Source organism: Stomoxys calcitrans, chromosome 5, assembly GCF_963082655.1.
Source record: "Stomoxys calcitrans chromosome 5, idStoCalc2.1, whole genome shotgun sequence".
Taxonomy (NCBI): Eukaryota; Metazoa; Arthropoda; class Insecta; order Diptera; family Muscidae; genus Stomoxys; species Stomoxys calcitrans.
In genome coordinates, this window is record NC_081556.1 from 14,830,205 (window position 1) to 14,846,449 (window position 16,245).

A 16,245-nucleotide genomic window follows, 5' to 3' on the forward strand; every position below is an offset into this window, starting at 1 on the left:
TTCCAAGGCAAAATAGGGCCTTAATACGGTGGATATTTATTGATTATCTGCATAACACACAACAAGCAACACCACCACCATCCATTGAGCCAAAAAATCAACCAACCGAACGAACCACCAAAAATACCACAATTCCACAATACTAACCTACAAACCCCTTGCTTACTCTTTGTCCTTAAACCACAAAATTACGGCACGTTTATGCAGCACGTTTTTAGCTTTTGTTGCCACTTACTTCCCCCAAAACACAAATACAAATTATACAGGCAAGGCAAGTAAAATCACACACTCTGTGAGTAAGAGAAAGGATAACAGAGAAAGAACAGCAGAGATAGAGCGTACGAGTATATATAGGAGAGTAGACTACCATAAGGAAACTTTAAGCCATTTCTATTGATTTTTCAGGGAAAAATAGCAACGACCTAAATTAAAGTGTTTTTCTTTTTGAGTTTTTTTTTTTTAACAAAACGCAATAAACAAACAAGAGTCAGCTACAGACGGCCAACCAGCCAGAGAGACAGCGCCAAAAAGAATAACAACACACAAACCAAAACCAAAATGAGGACATTTGCCTTCTTTATGGCTTTTTGAGGGGTAATTTCCCGCGGGAGTGTCAAAAAACGAGGTGCAGTGTTGCCAAGAGGACTGAACTGGCATTTAATGGTGTCACCAATGATTGTCAACAACTTCAGTTTGGTTTAACTGTGCGCGCAGTGGCGCCTTTAACTTTGTTCTGAGACGCACCTTCCACCATGTTCATGTGGAGAGCTGAGATGTACGAAACCGGAAAATTAGGTTAAATGTTCACTTGTCATCATCAGTCGTGGCAGCGAGCATTTAAGGATAATTAAGAAGAGTGTATTCCATGGAATATGTAAATATTTCATCGTTAGTTAGTTAGTGACAAAGCTAAGTGCAGGAAAATAAAGAGGGAGATATCGCAAAGGATGTTATGCATAGAATATAAATTGGGTAAATAATTTAATGGCAAGAGAGAGAGAGAGAGAGAGAAAACATTGCAGAAACATTCGCTCGAAAAATTTTCTTGCAGAAGAAAATCATACTATGGAAAATAATCACGAAATTTGTTATTGTAGTTTTCATCATTGTTGAAGTATCACCAAATTAGAGAGGACCACAGGAGGAGGCGCAGAGTTTGGCATGTCCGTCTATGACGCTGAAGTCCTAGGTTTCTATCCTAACAACTACGACATTTCCAAGGTATTGAGCAGTTTAAATCTCTCTTCGCCCTGTAGCATGCTCTTAGCACTCGGATATCCCTTATCATTGATCCAATACTAGAAACGGACAGCAATCGTTGATATGCTTGAAATCGTCTTTTTTCTCCTTAGTTGAATGTTTAAGGACAAGTTTACATTTCTATGCCCTGCACCATAGGATGGGGGTATACAAATATAATCATTCCGTAACACCTCGAAATATGAATATGCAAGCCTATAAAGTATCGAAATTCATTATCAGTTTTTTATTGATTTAGGTCGTTGAGGATTAGCCATCAATATGCCCTATACACCTGCAAGAGAATCTTTGGCAAAAGTAAAAGAGTTTTAAACTGTGTACTGCAGCTGTCAGACCTATAAAGTTATATGGTGTAGTGGTCTGGTGGACGGCATTTAAAAAATCCACCTATCTGCTCAATTTGCCATATACCGACAATAATATTAAAGAATTTTGTTATAATTTAGAACTAGCTGGACAGGAACCGCTCCGCTGCGCCTTCATGCTTTCACTCTATTATTTTATCTGAGCCCTATACTGGCTTGGTTAGGAAATAATCTCTGTTTGGGGGTGTTGGTACGGCCTTACAGATATTTCGCCCCAATGTTGATATTTACTTCCAAATACCTATCATTTGAACCTTATATTGCTATGGTCGGTAAATATGTCCGGTATGGAGATATTTTTGGGGGTGAGGTGGACCCCATATATCAGATTCTGGCTCTAATTTCAAATACTTTCATTTGAGCCCCATATTGTCATTATTCCATTTTGGGTGCTTTGGAGTTGGCGCGGCTCTCTAGATATCCCACCCCTAAATAAGGACACCGAATTTCTGTTTTTGAGTTATTATAAACAAACTCGCTAAACAATTTCGCCATCTCCGAAATCTGGCGTTTTTGAAAATAGAGCAAGAGGAGGGTTAGCCCATTGAAGTTTGGATATTAGATCTACTTCACTCTCTTGGTTTTGATGTTGGATTGGATAGCCAAACCCTTTGCATCGAAAGTGGATATCAGATTCATATTCTACTCCCAAAAACCACATTTCAGCTATATATTGCTATAGTCGGATGTAGCAATAATCCACACTTAGCCCTGAAAAAAATATCAGCATCGTGCTCTACTCTTAAATTTCTTTTATTTGAGCCCCGATTGGCATTGGTTTAGGAGGATTTTGTGGGGAGTTTAAAGGGAAGACGACCCCAAACACTTGGCCTCAAAATTAGATATCAAATTCTTTTTCTACTATCAAATATTTATTATTTGTTGCCATAGTAGGCAAACATTGACGGTTTGAAGGGAGTTAAGGGGGCGGACCTTGAAATAATATCAGCATTGTGCTAGAGCACGATTTTGATTGAGCCCCGTAATGTAAAGCATTTTAAAGGTGGCTATCAAGATATTCAAGGCTATGGGTCTCGTTAAGATCCACACAAATTATTATTTTTTTGGTATTGGTTATCAACAATCATGTCAAAATCATGTTTCAAAGTTACCACTTGGGATACCACGTTTTTAAAGTTCCGCAGGTCCTACAGTGTCTATTCTAATTTAAGGGTAAAAAGTATACTCTCCTACCAACGACCTTTTATTGCTGTCTTATTGTATGCCGATCGGTCCTCATATATTATTTTTAATTCCTTTTTTTAAGGGTAGGACTTGAACACCAAGTCATCAAGGAATACATTTTTATATCAGCTTTTTAATATACTTTTAAATACCTTTCATATGATACTCATATTGTCTCAATCGCTAAATATGACCTGCTGGAGGGTTTTGCGGTTTGGGGAGGCCCCCCAGACACCAAGGAATAAATTTATATGTCAGATTTGTACTCTATTTTTCAATACCTTTCATTCGATACCCATATTGCCCAAAACGGTAAGTGTTCTGTTGGGTGGTGTTTTTGGGGGTGGGGAACCCCCCCCGACACTTCAGGTGACATTTTTATGCCAAGTTCTTACTCTACTCTTAGCTACCTTTCATTTGATACCCATAATGTCCCCATCGGTAAACATATCCGTTCGGATGGGTTATGGGATGGGGCGTCCCCCCAGGTTATTTGACCCCAAATTTTTATACCAATTTCGTGTTTTAGGGGTATCATGAGGTGGCATACAAAATTTGGCTTAAATCGGTCCACCCATCTCCGAGATCTGGCGTTTTTGAAAAATAGGGGTAAGGGGAGGGTCCGCTTTCCCTCAAAAAAAGTAGTACCCTATTTTCTACCAAATGTGAAAATTTCATGAAAATCGGTTCAGCCGTTTTTGAGTCTATACGGAACGGACATACAAACTAACAAATAAACAAACAATGTGCAACAATTTTTATATAATAGAATGGATGTAACAAAAATTAACATTTTGAAAATTCCTGCTATTATTTATGTTTTGCCCTTAACGGAAAATTCTTCAACAAACAAAGGAAACTTATAAAATCAGCTTACACATTTCTCCTGTTGGTAACTACATTAAAAAAATAATCTGAAGTTACTTTTATTATCCTGTTGAAGGACGAATGAACTGAGTTTTTGTTTTTTTTAAACATGTTCTCATAGTTGATACCTTTGGCCCTGAAATAGCAATAAATTCAACGGATTGCCTGACTGTTTGCAGTTTATGTCATTTGGCATATTTTTGTTGCTGCTAACTTTTCCCCCTTGAGAGGTTTTCGAGGTTTTCTAGCCAGCCCAACAAAGGTGTGCAATACAATTTACAACTTTAACCATTAGTCGCATTGTTTTGCCAAACATACATACTCCGAAAGACTTTCTTAATATGCCCAAAATTAGACCTAGTCTGTATGCATAACTTGCCAAAAGTAACAAAAAAAGAGTAAAAGCCACCACCACCATAAAGTGTGTGCAGCTACAAAAGTTTTTTTGTTTTATTATACGTTGATTACATATTATTATGAAAATTTTTGGAAGAAAGACTTATAAACGAACTCCCACATTTATGGTAATGAATATGTTGAAAATGCGTGTAGGTAAACACATGAAAATTATCTTCATATAAGGGTGTGTGTAATTGCGAAATATAAAAAAGTAACAATATAAAGTTCATATAACTTTACAATGCTCACGCAAATGAGTCTAGAGCCTTTTTGTTAAAATCTTTGGAAAGCTTGATGGGTTGGAAAAGTTTGGCATAATAATATTTATGTTGTTCATTCAGCCGAATTCATGGTAGTCTGTCATCTACTGGGAGATGGATTCATAGAAGTCTCTCATCTACTCTCTCATATGTCTGGTGTTACTTTACAATGCCATGTTTCGAGCGTGTTAATATAGGAAAATTGGGCATGTAGCGCCACAATAGCTTTTGATAATTCAAAAGCCCACACAAAAAGTTTAAGTATCTTTTCCATTGGTAAAGGGTATTTTTTAATACCCCTGTCTTGGGGAAAAAGAATTTTTACCCTTTGGAAAAGGGTAGTTTTAGTATCCTTTTCCGAATGAAAAGGTAGTTTTAATACACATTCCCGAAGGAAAGGGTAGTTTTAGTATTCTTTTCCGAATGAAAGGGTAGTTTTAGTACCCTTACCCGAAGAAAAAGGCAAATTTAGTACCTTTTTCTGAAGGAAAGGATAGGTTTAGTACCCTTCTCTTAAGGAAAGTATAGTTTTAGTACCATTTCCCAAAGGAAAGGGTAGTTTTAGTACCATTTCCCGAAAGAAAGGGTAGTTTTAGTACTACATTGCGAAGGAAAGGATAGTACACTTCCCGAAGGATTCCTGAATGAAAGGATAGTTTTAGTACACTTCTTTGAAGTAAAGGATAGTTTTAGTACCCTTCTCTGAAGGAAAGTCTAAGTTTAGTACCCTTTCCCGAAAGAAAGGGTAGTTTAAGTACCCTACTCCGAAGGAATATGTAGTTTATGTACCCTATTCCGAAGGAAAGGGTAGTTTTAGTACAATTTCCAGAGGAAAGGGTAGTTTTAGTACCCTTCTTTGAAGTAAAGGATAGTTTTAGTACCATTTTGCGAAGGAAAGAGTAGTTTTAGTACCCTTTCCCGAAGGAAAGGGTAGTCTTAGTACCACTTTGCGAAGGATAGGGTAGTTTTAGTACTCTTTTCAGAAGGCAAATGTAGTTTTAGTAACATTTCCCGAAGGAAAGGGTGGTTTTAGTACTGCTTTGCGAAGGAAAGAGTAGTTTTAGTAACCTTTTTTGAAGGAAAGGGTAGTTTAAGAACTCTTCTCTGAAGAAAAGGATATTTTTAGTACTCTCCTCTGAAGTAAAGTCTAAGTTTAGTACCCTCTCCTGAAGAAAAGGGTAGATTTAATACCCTCTCCCGAAGAAAAGGGTAGTTTTAATACCCAATTTCGAGGGAAAAGGTTGGGGTAGTACTCTTTCCCGAAGGAAATGTTTGTTTTAGTACCCTTACCGAAGAAAAGGGTAGTTTTAGTACCCTTTCCCAAAAGAAAGGGTAGTTTTAGTATCCTATTCCGAAGGAAAAGGTAGCTTTAGTACCCTTTCCATCGGGAAAGTAGCTTTAGTACCTCTGGAAAGGGTAGTTTTAGTACACTCTCCAGATGTTAAGGTAGTTTTAGTGCTTTTTCCTGAAGGAAAGGGTAGTTTAAGTGCCCTTTCCTGAAGGAAAAAGTAGTTTTAGTACACTTTCTCGAAGGAAAGAGTAGCTTTAGTACCCTTTTCTTTGGAAAAGGGTAGTTTTAGTAGCGCTTCCTTTGGGACAGGGTAGTTTTAGTACCCTTTACCGAAGGATAAAGTAGTTATAGTACCCTTCTTTGAAGGAAAATATAGTTTCAGTACCCGTTCTCGAAGGAAAGGGTAGTTTTAGTGCCCTTTACTTTGGGAGAGGGTAGTTTTAGTACCCGTTACTTTGGGAAAGGGTAGTTTTAGTACCCGTTCCTTTGGAAAAAGTCAGTTTCAGTACCGTTTCCTGTAAGAAAAGGAAGTTTAAGTACCCGTTCCTTAGGGAAGTGGTAGTTTAAGTATCCTTACCTTTGGGGAAGGGTAGTTTAAGTATCCTTTCTTTTGGGAAAAGGTAGTTATAGTAACCTTTCCTTTGGGAAAGGTCGGTTTTAGTACCGCTTCCTATGGGAAAAGGTTGTTTAAGTACCCTTTCCTTAGGAAAATTGTAGTTTTAATACCCTTTCCTTTGGGAAAGAGTAGTTTAAGTATCCCTTCTTTGGGGAAAAGGTAGTTTTAGTAATCTTTCCTTTGGAAAAGGACAATTTTAGTACCCTTTCCCCTGGGGAAGTGCTGTTTTGGTACCCTTTCCTTTGGGAAAAGGTAGTTTTGGTACCCTTTCCTTTGCGAAAGTGTAGTTTTAGTACCGTTTCTTTTGGGAAGGGGTAGTTTTAGTACCTTTTTCTTTAGGAAAGGGAAGTTTTAGTACTCTTTCCTTTGGGAAAGGGTAGTTTTAGTATCCCTTCTTTTGGGAAAAGGTAGTTTCAGTAACCTTTCCTTTGGGAATGGTCAGTTTTAGTACCGTTTCCTATGGGAAAAGGTAGTTTAAGGGTCCTTTGCTTAGGGAAATGGTAGTTTTAGTACCATTTCTTTGAGAAAGGGTAGTTCAAGTATCCCTTCTTTAGGGAAAAGGTAGTTTTTGTAACCTTTCCTTTGAGAAAGTATAGTTTTAGTATGCTTTCCCCTGAGAAAGTGCTGTTTTGGTTTTAGTAGCGTTTCTTTTGGGAAAGGGTAATTTTAGTACCCGTTTCTTTGGGAAAGGGTAGTTTTAGTACCCTTTGCTTTGGAAAAGGTTAGTTTTACTACCCTTTCCTGTGGGAAAGGGTTGTTTTGATACCCGTTCCTTTGGGAAAGGGTAGTTTTAGTACTCTTTGCTTTAGAAAAGGGTAGCTTTAGTACTCTCTCCTTTGGGAAAGGGTAGATTTAGTACCCCTTCCTTTGGGAAAGGGTAGTTTTAGTACTGTTTCCTTTGGGAAAGGGCAGTTTTAGTACCCTTTGCTTTGGGAAAGGAAAGTTTTAGTGCCTTTTTCTTTGGGAAAGGGTAGTTTCAGTAACCTTTCCTTTGAGAAAGGGTAGTTTTAGTACACTTTCCTCTGGGAAACGGTTGTTTTGGTAGCCGTTACTTTGGGAAAGGGTACTTTTAGTACCCTTTTCTTCAGGAGAGGGTAGATTTAGTACTCTTTTCTTTGGGAGTGGGTAGTTTTAGTACCCTTTCCTTTGGGAAAGGGTAGTATAAGTACTCTTTCCTTTGGTAAAGCGTACTCTTTCCTTTGGAATGGTTATACTTACTACCCTTTCCTTTGCGAAAGGGTAGCTTTAGTACCCTCTCCTTTGGGAAAAGGTAGTTTTAGTACCCTTTCCTCTGGAAAAGGGTAGTTTTAGTACCCTTTCCTTTGGGAAAGTGTAGTTTTAGTACCTCAGCACACTCTTCCCTAGGTTAGATCTTTCCATAATCTATCACTCTATCGGAGCAGTAGCAAAAATAAATTCTTTCCATTCGTTTAAAATCTCTTGCCAATCTGGCAACACCATCAACTAAATGACATAAAAGTTCAATGGTTGACTTACTCACCTAGTGTAGAGTTGTTTTGTTATTTTAATGATTCAGGCAACCACAATAAAACCCGACAACTGCCAAATCCACATCGTAAACAACAGCAACAAAAGTATTTGAAGTTGCTTGTTTAAGGCGAAGTTGCACATGGAGACTGTATTTCTTTAAATGACGTCACTGATTTGTGATGGTATGCTAATCAAATGTGAGAAAAAGCAAGCCATCGCTAGAGGCGATAGTCACTCATTTATATTTTTAGTTCATGATTCAAAGCAGACTGAATCTATTTTTGTAACGTTGCCATTGCGTTACATTGTAGAAAGTGTTGAAGGTGGTAATTTAGAGTTTTTTGAGATTTGTTGCTAAGTGCATAGCAAATGCATAATTGATGGACTAAACTCAGTTTGGTCTATAAATTAACCATGAATCGTCTTACATACGAACAACGCTTGAAAATTATTGAATTTTATTATCAAAATGTGTACTCTGTTAAGAAAGTTCATCAAATTGTGTTCAGCGACGAAGCTCATTTATGGCTCAATGGGTACATAAATAAGCAGAATTGTCTATACAATTGACGCATTGGAAGACAACATTGAATCATATGCCAAAATTGGACTAAGCGGATGGACCATTTGAGGCGCAGTCACGGTCAACATTTGCATGAACTAATCTTCAAACATTAAATAATATGGACCGTACTATCCATTCAAATTTTTATTTTTTCAAAAAAATTAAGTTGCATCATAGGAAGGAAATATGGTAACTTCACCATTTTGTATATCAAAATATAGAACCTAGGGCATAAGGCAGTGGTAGGCTAATACACACGCACCCAACTGCACATAATCTTGTACGTAAACAAGATTTTAAGCCTCTCCGGGTTGGGAAATATTGTGCCGTTGTGTTGCGGTGCCCATCACTATCCTTGGGGTACAGTGTCCGTCTGTCTGTTTTTCTGTATATCTTTCTGTTAGTTTTCCTGTCGGCCTTTCTCTCTATCTGCATTCCTGCTAAACTCTCTGTCAGTCTTTATGTCTGTTTATATTTCTGTCTGTCTTTTCTTCTACCTGACTGCCTGAATTTTGACTTCTAAATCCTCAGAAGGTCTGATCAAAAAATTACCGTTATTTTTAATTTTTTATAAAATAATTAATTTATTCATCAAAAAAGTCTTTCCCCCTTCAATGTAATCCCTTCAAATATATTTTCTAATATTTTCCGGTTTTCCAACACTTCTGAAAAGTGCTTTTTAGTTTCACAAAACTTAATACAGTTTCTTTGATCCATTTCTTCGAATAGTAAAAAATCGATTGGAGGCCACCGTGGCCCAGAACAACACGTCCGCTTGTGACGCCGAACGCCTTGGTTCGAATCCCGGCGTGAACAGCAGAAAAATTTTCAGCGATGGTTATCCCCTTACTAAAGCTGGCGACATTTGTAAGGTATCCTGCAATGAAAAAAATTCTCCCCAAAGAGGTGTCGCACTGAGGAACGCCATTCGGACTGTGCTTTAAGAAGGAGACCCCTTATTATTGAGCTTTAATGTGAAACAGACAGCACCCAATGATATGTGAGAAGTTTGCTCTTGTTCCTTAATGGACTGTTCATGGGTAAATTTGAAAATAACGTTTATTTTTTGAACAGACCTCGTAATTCTTACCAGAAAGCTTTAAAATTTTGACATTTTTAATTAAAAAATAGTTGCCTTTTGGCAACACTTCAATACTAATCCTCTGGTTTGGAAAGTTGATTTGTTGTATTGCCTTATTTATGAAAACAACTCTATTAATCTAAAACTTATCTTGATACTATAAATCTAACAATAGATGGTAGATTATCCCATATGTAGTGCGAGCCACTGTATACACACTTCATATTCACTCAGATTTATTCCAATTTTCCTCCCTTTCTCCTCTACTTTAGCCTCTTCGAATAATTGGCATGTAAAGGGTGATTTTTTTGAGGTTAGGATTTTCATGCATTAGTATTTGACAGATCACGTGGGATTTCAGACATGGTGTCAAAGAGAAAGATGCTCAGTATGCTTTGACATTTCATCATGAATAGACTTACTAACGAGCAACGCTTGCAAATCATTGAATTTTATTACCAAAATCAGTGTTCGGTTCGAAATGTGTTCATTCACCGTAACGTTGCGTCCAACAGCATCTTTGAAAAAATACGGTCCAATGATTCCACCAGCGTACAAACCACACCAAACAGTGCATTTTTCGGGATGCATGGGCAGTTCTTGAACGGCTTTTGGTTGCTCTTCACTCCAAATGCGGCAATTTTGCTTATTTACGTAGCCATTCAATCAGAAATGAGCCTCATCGCTGAACAAAATTTGTCAAAATTTGAACACATTTCGAACCGAACACTGATTTTGGTAATAAAATTCAATGATTTGCAAGCGTTGCTCGTTAGTAAGTCTATTCATGATGAAATGTCAAAGCATACTGAGCATCTTTCTCTTTGACACCATGTCTGAAATCCCACGTGATCTGTCAAATACTAATGCATGAAAATCCTAACCTCAAAAAAATCACCCTTTATGTATGTCATAACTTTTCTTGGTTTTGTTTTGCTCTCAGAACGCACTCCCAAACCACCACTATACCACTCTTTACAATGCGCAGGACACGCATTTCAACAACCAAGACAGGATTCACAAATTCCCATAACAAAGCTAACGAAATTTCAACACAAAAGGAGAGTGATGAAGGAAAAAGAATTGCAACTTTGTTTATGAAAAAGTATTGTACTTTGTTTTAGCGAACTTTTTACTTTATTTATGGTACGGTACCGTAGCCTTCATCAAAGTAATGGCCATGAATGTTTGTTGTTTCCGTTAGCAAGAAACCATGAAGGATATGACAGAATCCTGTTTTAGTAATGGCGTCATATCATACAGCAAAAAAAACCTTTTAAATGTCTTCTTGACGTACAAAAGGGAATAAACAAATATTGAAACAGCAAGAAATTGTCTTTGTTTATTAGGTTGTAACGAAAAATTACGAGGTACCATATAAAATAGTCTTTCAAGATGGGCGACGAAGATGGGGTTAAGGACAAACTCAAGAAATATGCAATCGGTGCTTTTCCTTCGGAGAACTAAGATACCTGAGTTTTAACACCCATCTCTTACCGAGATTTCATTAAAATTTCGAATGACCCGTAATGATTAGACATAGTATTCGTTTCAGAATTATTACAGCGGAAAGAAGTCATATGATACTGTGCGCCTTTCTCCTGCAGCAGAATGTACGGTAGAAAGTGGACTCTCGTTTCTGAACGGAGTCATTCTGAAATTCTCTATGAATTCGCTATATTTAGCACAATGTCCGGGGAAAGAATTCGGAGGAAGAAGACGTAAACAATGTGCTACTTATCGAGAATGATGGCACTCGCTTTCAAGCATCAAAGTTTACATTTTTTTTTAACTTTTCCGGGTTGCTTTTGTGGGGTTTGAGTGCAAAGTTGCAATTTTGCAATGCGATGCTCAAAAATAAATTTCAACGTGCTGATTCTGTTACGGCCTTAAGAGTATCTACTGCAGGAACTGAAGGGTTACCTTGAGAAGGACAAATTTAAACTCCCAACTCTGGTCAATATCGCTGTTATAATAGAAAGAAGGTCCTCAATTTGAAACTTTCATAAGAAAGGACAACGGAGGCGAAATGTCGTAAGACACTGAAAGCTTTAAACTCCTGTAGCAGGATGTATGGTAAAATGTTGGGAGTTAGCCAAATAAGAATGAATTCAGACTTCCGTCTGTGAATCGGGTCACTCTAAAAGTACCGTTGGAGTAAAATACTTAAGCCTGTTCCTCGAAACTGTGTGTTGAAAAGGAATAGGGAGGAAAGAAGTCGTAGATTAGGATGATTTACTGTAAGTATATGGCCAATGCAAGACCAGTGGTGAAGTAAATATGTGAAGTATGGTGGATAGCTGTGCATAGGGAGACTGGTATTCGCGAGATTGAGAACATCCTAAGACCTGCTTGCGTTGGAATCACAGAATCGCTAAGGTCTTAAACATATGCTGGTTTGGATTCAATGGGTGATGCCTACACAGAAAAAAATATCACAAAATTTTTTCCAATTAAAAATTTAATTGAAAATAAAAATGTTTTGAATTGAAAAATTAGTTAAATCAATCATTTTTTAATTGAATCCGGATTTTATTCAATTACGATCGTGATTGGAATTTTTGAAATTTTCAATTAAAAAATTAATTGTTTCAACATTTTTTTAATTGAATCTAAACTTTTTTTCAATTAAGATCGTAATTGAACTTTTTGAATGTTTCAATTAAAAAATTAATTATTTCCAGCATTTTTTATTGAATTTAATTGAAAATAATGTTTAATTAATAAAAATGTTTTCAATAAAAAAATTGATTGAATAAATAATTTTTTATTTGAATCCGTTTTTTTTCAATTACGATCTTGATTGAATTTTTTAAAATTTAAATTAAAAGATTAGTTGATTCAATCATTATTTTAATTGAATCTGAACTTTTTTTTCAATTACGATCTTGATTGGATTTTTTGAAAGTTTCAATTAAAAAATTAATTGATTCAATCATTTTTTTAAAGGAATCTGAATTTTTTTCAATTACTATTGTGATTAAAATTTGAAAAATCTAGTTGCTCAAAATTTTTAAAAAACCTTCTATGTGTAGAAGATAAAACTCCCCCACAAACAGTCTTTTAACTACTTCTATGAAGTAAAATAGGGCTTAATAAGCGACCAACATTTAAAAGGGATAGTCATGTCCGTTAGTAAATCGAAAATTAAATTTAAAGATATCATCTTTATTTTAAAGTTTGATTCTTTGGCTCTTTTTCATTGCTGGAATCCTGCGAATAAGGAAAAATCGTAAATTTTGGGTCAACTTTTTTTCAGTGTGGAAGACTCTAGCAGAAAGAGAATGGATATGGCCATTAGGTTGGGTCTATTTGTATGGAACGAAAAATTCATCCAAGCGATTATCAAAATCGAAATCTAAGACGAATTCTAAAAAAGCTGGGTCTTCCAGTTTTTTACCTTCACCACCCGACGAAACGCTTCGCTTCGGACGCAACTAATTTACTTTTACTCGCAGATGAAACGGCTGAAATTAGGATCCTTGAAAGAGCAAGTATATAGGCAATGTTCCATATTGGATTCTATGAAAGATTAGGGGAACCTTAGAAGTATTGGAGATTATTAATAATTTCACGATTTATTCACATTCAAATTTCTGACTACCACTTTAATTTTCGATACAGTCTAATATTAGTCTTTTTAATAATTAAGGCAAATGACTATTGAGAGCTCTTAAACAGACTTTGACATCTGCAGAACACAATGCATCATTCAAAATTTGTTCCACATTTTAGTATCACGTTTTCAACACAAAAACAGATGGATAATGAAGATTGATGTAAAAGGATAGACAACAAAATGCTAGCAGTGCATGATGGATATCCTTAAAAGTCTAAAGCGGCTTTCCTTAGGCTTCTGTTAACTATCACCTACAACTATCAATACATACTGCCAGAGTTGCATATACTGCATTTTAGTTGTTTTGCTGTTTGTGGCATCAACAAAAATATTTATCTGCTTCGTTTTGGTTTACAACAGGTTTAAGTGCCATTCGCATCATAGTAATGAATTATGTACATGAAGGTCGCCTTTTTAACTCGGGCAAAACCAGAAAACACTTTAAACCATGAAAAATGTCTATGGAGGGAAGATCAACTACTACCGGTTAATTAAAATTAATAACAAAACTGGTATGACACAACGAAACTGCTATGGGGGCTTAGGGATAACTAAGCAACCCAGTGGAGCTAGCACAAAATGGAGCAATTTTTGCAATGCAATTATCATTACTTATAATGAAATATTGTTAAGAATCAATATGTCAAGGATGGTAAAGGTTCATTGGGTAGAAAACGTTGCTTAACGTTTAGTACAACGATAAGATCTCGTTGTATGTGATAACCTGATGGAGGATAAGAAGTAATGAATCTGGTTCTCATCGTTGTAACAAAGTTAATTTTGGTAACAATATTTTTCCAAGGATTTTATGTATTACTTCTGCTCTATGCCTTTTACTTCTACGGAATTTCAATTAAAATATTCTATTTATATGGAATATCTGAAGTTTATATGGAACATCTGAATATAGAATTTCTCAATTTTAATTATTCGTTCCTGAACTGCATTTCAAAATGGTATAGTTCAGTATAACACAATTACTGGTATTTCAATTCCTCATAATCAGGATACTAATCTGACGACAATAATAACAGTGAGTAAAGTGATCTAAATTAAGTTTAAAGAATATTTTGTCCTCATAACCATGATACTAATCTGAATATAGAATTTCTCAATTTTAATTATTCGTTTCTGAACTACATTTCAAAATGGTATAGTTCAGCAAGTATAACACAATTACTGGTATTTCAATTCCTCATAATCAAGATACTAATTTGACGACAATAATATCAGTGAGTAAAGTGATCTAAATTGATGTTTAAAGAATAGTTTGTCCTCATAACCACGATACTAATCTGATGACAATCACAGTGAGTAAAGTGATCTAAATGGCTGAAAGGATTTCAAGTTGAATAATTCCAATTCCTCATAACCAGGGTACTAATCTGACGACAAAAACAGTGAGTGATCTAAATCGTTGAAATGATTTCAAATTGTATAAATTACTAACTTTGCCTATAGTAAGCAAAAGAAGTTTCATTCCCTCTTCTTTCTAAGACTTTACAGTTCTTTAATTTAGTCATAATTGAAATTTAAAGAATACGTTGTTTCTTCCTTAGCTTATTCTACTTCTCCTTTCCTTTCTAACCACTAAAACGTACTCAACATTGTTTCAAATGCCCCAAAAAAGAAAGAAACTCATAAAAAAAAAACAACTACCAAACGAACAACCAAAATATTCCTCAAATGATGTCATGCGACCTGCTTTGGGTAGCGAAAAGAGACGCATTAAATTATAACAAAATTTCAAGAGGGAAGAATATGAGATAGATACCAACCAAAGAAATAAACCACAATATTTCCCACTGAAAACTCTTTAAATTGAGGACAGCAGCTCTTAAATACCCTTATTTACATAATTACTTACATATAATGTGATAAATTATATATTATCCCCCCGCCCCAACAATTATAAAAAAATTCGACAGCTAATCATGTATTGTAAGTTTTATGTGTCACCTTTGGCTAACCGCCTTATTAACAACTCCCTTGGAATATTTAAAGGATACACGTTTTCATTAAATCAAAATACAAAAAACCATTCTTTTATGACACACAAATGTCTATAGATGTGTAAAAGATGGCGTGTGTGTGGGTCAAATGTTATTGAACCTTTTAAATTGCCATAGATACATAAATGTGATCATATAGTTAATCCATTGATATAACGAGGGTATTGTGAAGAGTTCTCAAGAGGTAATTGATAAACTCATAGTTAACAACTTTTGACTATGATTTCAAAACATGATACAACAAAATTATTGTAAGCAATGTTTATATTAGTTAAAAATCGGTTTACAAATGTCTTCGCAAAAATACGAAGTCAGCTTAAAAGGTTTTTAAATACCTACGGAGAATTTTTTCATCTGATATTAGCAATTTGCATTCGTCGGATGTTATTAAGGAAATTGTGTCTGAGCCGAAAATCCTTTGGGCGATAAGATGATGTATCACCGGCTGAATTAAAAACTGTGTTTGATAGACTGGTTCTCTGGCTTAGGGAGATTTACTCTGATTGTATCAGAATGTCGTATATACCTGTTGGATGGAGGGACACGAAGGTCATTTTCATTCCGAAAGCAGGAAAACCCTACCACACGAAGGCGAAAGATTTTCGCCCTATTAGTCTGGCATCCTTTATGTTGAAGACTCTTGAGTGATTGATAGAAACATATCTTAGGGCAAAGATTCTTGGAGATCGCCTGTCGCGGCAGCAGCATGCATATAGTAAAAGCAAATCCACTGAAACATCCCTTCACAACATAGTCGGCTACAAAGACGGTTCTTTCGTTGTCAAAGAATATACAATGATAGCACTTCTTGACATTGAAGGTGCTTTCAACGATGTAAAACCGACGTTAATCATGAAGGAGATGGAGTTTCTAGGCATTAACTCTACCTTAAGAAAGTTTATTAATAACTTAATTACAAAAACATGCATTACGGCAAGCTTGGGATCTGTGGATCAGCAGGGGAATGCCTCAAGGAGGTATACTGTCTCCTCTACTTTGGAATATAGCCATTAACAATATATTATTGTCTCTAGAAGAAAGAGGGGTAAAAGTGGTCGCGTATGTTGGTAACGTGGCAATTGCGGTTAGGGGAAAGTTTCCCAGCACTCCAGAAAAATACTTCAGAAAGCTCTACATGCATTACTCTATTGTCATTGGCTAGAACAGACGTCTCATTCAGTGTGTCCGTCATGACAGATCACTGTCTAATCGGAAAACATGCTGACAGACTAAA

General features: G+C 36.0%; 1 protein-coding gene across 2 annotated transcripts in view; it reads right to left on the reverse strand.

Moving 5' to 3' along the window:
- LOC106080706 (uncharacterized) overlaps positions 1 to 16,245 on the reverse strand; it is a 136,185-nt gene that overhangs the window by 99,921 nt on the left and 20,019 nt on the right. The gene's annotated exons all lie outside the window — the stretch shown is intronic.